Raw genomic sequence first — 4,608 nt, forward strand, 5'->3', positions numbered from 1 at the left:
CATTTGCAATTCCCTAATGGCTAATGACACTGAGCATTTCTTTTAGTGTTTCTCTGCCTTTTGATATTCCTCTATTGAGAATTCTATGTTTAGCTCTGTTCCCCAATTTTTAATTGGATTACTTGATTTGTTGCTTTCTCAACTTCCTTACTTCTTCATATATACTGAATATTAGCCCTCTGTCTGATAAAGGGTTGGTGAAGATTCTTTCCCAATATGTAGGCATTTGTTTTGTTTTGATGAATGTGTCCTTTGCTTTCAGAAAGCTTTTCAGTTTCAAGAGGTCCCATTTACTGATTTTTGCCTGTGCTGTTGGTCTTCTTTTGAGGAAATTGTGTCCTGTGCCAATGAGTACAAGGCTCTTCGCCACTTTTTCTTCCAACTGATTTAATGTGTCAGGTTATACTGTGATGTCTTTGATCCACATGGACTTTAGTTTTGTGCAAATAGTGGATCTCTGCATTTTTCTACATGTAGACATCCAGTTACACCAGCATCATTTGTTGAAGATGCTATCATTTTCTATTGTATGGTTTTGGAATCTTTGTCAAAACTCAGGTGTCCATAAGCGTGTTGGTTTATTTCTGGGTCTTCTCTTGGGTTCTATTGATTCACCTTGCTGTTTCTATGAAAGTACCACATAGTTTTTATTACTGTTGCTCTATGGTACAGCTTAAGATTAGGGATGGTGATACCTCCAGAAGATCTTTTATTGTAGAGCATTGTTTTATTAATTCTGGGCTTCTTGTTTTTTCCATATGAAGTTTAGAATTTTTCTTTCATTTTTTCCTGTAAAGATTTGTGTTGGTTATTTGATGGGAATTGCATTGAATCTGCAGATTGCTTTTGGTTAGTTGGCCATTTTTACAATATAAAACCTCCCAAGCCATGAGCACGGGAGCTCTCTCCATCTTCTGATATCTTCTTCTCACTCTTTCTTCAGAGACTTGAAATTTTTTAATTACAAGTCTTTGACTTGCTTGGTTAGGATTACATCAAGGTACTTTATGTCTTTTGTGGCTTTGTGAAGTCTGTTGTTTCCCTACTTTCTTTCTCAGCCCTTTACTCTTTTGTATACAGACAGGCTAATGATTTTTTTTTTTACTTAATTTTGATTTCTGCCACTTTGCTGCACGTGTTTATTAGTTGTAGAAGTTTGCTGGTAGAATTTTTTGGGTCACTCAAGCATACTATCATATCATTTGAAGATACAATACTTTGACTTCTTCCTTTTCAATTTGTATAGCATTAATATCCTTCAATTTTCTTATTGCTCTAGCAAGGATGTTGTTATATCTATGTTGAAGAGATATGGAGTGAGTGGGCAGCCATGTCTTGTTCCTGATTTCACTGGGATTGTCTTAAGTTTCTTTTCATTTATTTTGATGATGGCTATAGCCTTGCTGTATATTGCATTTGGGATTTTGTCAAATGCTTACTCAGCATCTAAGGAGATTATCATGTGTTTTTTTTTTCTTTCAATTTGTTAATATGATGGATCACATTGATGAATTTCCTCATATTGAACCACCCCTGCAGACTTGGGATGAAGTCCACTTGGTTATGGTAGATGATATCTTTGATATGTTCTTGTATTTGTTTTGCAATTATTTTGGTTTTTGTTGTTGTTGTTGCTGTTTTTTTTTTTTTTTTTTTGTATTTTTACATCAATATTCATAAGGGCAATTGGGCTGAAATTCTCTTTTCTTGTTGAGTCTTTGTGAGGTTTAGGTACCAAGGTAACTATGGCTTCATAGAATGAGTTTGGTAGTGTTCCTTCTGTTTCTATTTTGTCGAATTCTTTGAAAAAAACTAGAATTAGCTCTTCTTTGAAGGTCTGGTAGAATTCTGTGATGAATCTATCCAGTCCTAGGCCATTTTGCATGGAAAATTTTGATGACTACTTCTAATTCCTTAGGGGATATAGGACTATTTAATTGATTTACCTGGTCTTGATTCAGCTTTGGTAAGTGGAATCGATCAAGAAAATTGTCCATTTCTTTTAGATTTTTAAATTTTGTGGCATACAGACTTTTGAAGTATGTCCTAATGATTGTTTGGATTTCCTCGCTGTCTGATGTCATGTACCCATTTTTTCAGTTCTAATTTTATTGATTTGGATGGCATAATTCTGCCTTTTAGTTCGTTTGGCTAAGGGTTTGTCTATCCTATTGATTTCCTCAAAGAACCAGCTTTTGGTTTTATTGATTCTTTGAATTGTTTTATTTGTTTCTAATGTATTGATTTCAATGATGAATTTGGTAATTTCCCGCCATCTGCTCCTTTTTGGCATTTCTGGTTCTTTTTTTTTTTTTTCCCTAGGGTTTGGAGGTCAGCCATTAAGTTGCTTGAATGAGATGTCTCAAATTACTTCTTAAAGGAACTTGGCACTATGAACTTTCCTCTTAGGACTGCTTTCATTGTTTCCCATAATTTTGGATATGTTGTGCCTTCATAGTCATTGAATTCTAGAAAGCCTTCAATTTCTTTATTTCTTCCCAGACCCAGCTGTCCTTTTGTAGCAAGTTGTTCAGTTTCCATGTGTGTTTAGGCTTTTGTCTATTTCTGTTGATGTTGGGGTCCAGCTTTATTTCATGGTGGTCAGATAAGATACAAGGGATTATTTCAATCTTTTTTATCTATTGATGTTCGCATTGTGACCAACCATATGGTCTATTTTGGAGAATGTTCCATGAGATGTTGAGAAAAAGGTAAATTCTTCTGTCATTGGGTGTATTGTTCTGTAAATATCTGTTAGGTCCATTTGTTTCACTACCTCTATAAGAGACATTGGTTCAGTGCTTAATTTCTGTTTTGTTGACCTCTGTTTTGTTGATGGAGGGGTGTTGTGTTCTCCCACTATTAGTGTGTGGGGATCTATGTGTGTTTTAAGTTTTATCAATGTTTCTTTTACATATGTGGGTGCCCTTGTATTTGGGGCATAGATATTCAGAATTGTGTTGTCTTCATGGTGATGGTTGAATTTTCCCTTGATGAGTATGAAGTGTCCTTGCCTATCTCTTTTTTTTTTATCAAGTTTTGTTGAAAGTCTATTTTTCAGATATTAGAAAGGCTACTCCTGCTTGCTTCTTGGGTCCATTTGCTTAGAAAGCCATCTTCCAGTCCTTTACACTCAGGTAATATTTATCTTTGTGACTTGGGTGTGTTTCTCTATGCAACAAATTTCTAGGTCTTGTTTATGCATCCATTCTGTTAGTCTGGGTCTTTTTATTGGAGAATTGAGTCCACTGATGTTGAGAGAGACTAATGACCAGTGGCTGTTAGATCCTTCAATTTTGATGTTTGCTGTGGTAATAAGTTTGTGTGCTTGGTTGGTTTTTGCTTTACTGTAGTAAGGTTAATTTTGCCAAGTGTTTTCTTGAAAGTAGCTAGTTTTCTTGAGTTGTATTTTTTCTTCTAGTATATTCTCTAACACTGTATTTTTGTTTAAGTATTGTTGAAATTTGTTTCTGTCATTGAATATCTTGTTTTCTCTGTCTATGAGGATGGAGAGTTTCTTTTGGGTATAGTAGCATAGGCTGACATCTGTGTTCTCTTAGTGCTTGTGTGATATTCATCCAGACCCTTCTGGCTTTCATAGTATTTGTTGAGAAGTTAGGTGTGATTCTGATGGGTTTGCCATTATATGTTACTTGGCCTTTTTTTCTTGCAGCTTTTAGTATTTTTTTTATTTTTTTTTTAATTTACTGTTTTAATTATTAGGTTGCGTGAAGGTTTTCTTTTCTGGACTAATTTATTAGGTGTTTTGTAGACCTCTTATATTCTTATAGGCCTCTCCTTTAAGTTGGGGAAAATTTCTTCGATTTTGTTAAAAATATTTTCTGGGCCTTGGAGGAGGGAATATTTTTTTCCTCTATTCTTCTTATTCTTAGGCTTTGTCATTTTATTTTGTCTTGAATTTCTTGGATGGTCTGTGTAAGGAATTTTTTATATTTAACTTTTCTTTTAAAGATACTTTGATTTCTTCCATTTTATCTTCCATACCTGAGATTCTTTCTTCCATCTCTTGTAGTCTATTGTATATGCTTACCTCTGTAGTTCCTCTTTTCTTCTCTCAGTTTTTCTCTCCACAATTTCTTCTATTAGTTTTTTCTTTAATTTCTCCAACAAAAATATGGAACACTACATAAATTTGCATGTCATCCTTAAGCAGGGGTCATGCTAATCTTCTTTGTATCATTCCAATTTTAATGTATTTGCTTCCTAAGTGAGCACCACATATTTCTTTCAAATAATCATTAATAAAGTCATATGTAAATGACTTCTGAGTTTCACATTATCAGAGATTCAATTATTAATTGTTAAATGCACAGATATGTTCTCAGTAAGTGACTTTTTTTTTCTGTGAATACACTCCCTGAAAAAGGCAAATCTTTGAACAAAAACTGTTTAATTAGGACATTGCTTGCATTTTTAAAGAGACCATCTATGATGTCAAGTCAGCATGCAATCATCTTGTTGTAGTCCTTTACCAAAACTGAGAGCTTTTCATACTGAACCATAAGCAGCAGCCAGAGAGGAGATGGAAAGAGACACAGAGAGAGAGAGACCTAGAAAGATATATTCAAAAATAGAGAGACAGAGACC

At 34.3% G+C, this 4,608-nt stretch overlaps 1 non-coding gene across 1 annotated transcript; it reads right to left on the reverse strand.

Moving 5' to 3' along the window:
* Window positions 1–4,129: 4,129 nt before the first annotated feature.
* LOC132651685 (U6 spliceosomal RNA) lies at window positions 4,130–4,236 on the reverse strand. Its single transcript, XR_009589268.1, has one exon. It is a non-coding gene; the product is annotated as a U6 spliceosomal RNA (small nuclear RNA).
* Between the last annotated feature and the right edge of the window lie 372 nt (window positions 4,237–4,608).

This window comes from Meriones unguiculatus (genome assembly GCF_030254825.1).
Source record: "Meriones unguiculatus strain TT.TT164.6M chromosome Y unlocalized genomic scaffold, Bangor_MerUng_6.1 ChrY_unordered_Scaffold_23, whole genome shotgun sequence".
In the NCBI taxonomy this organism is placed as follows: Eukaryota; Metazoa; Chordata; class Mammalia; order Rodentia; family Muridae; genus Meriones; species Meriones unguiculatus.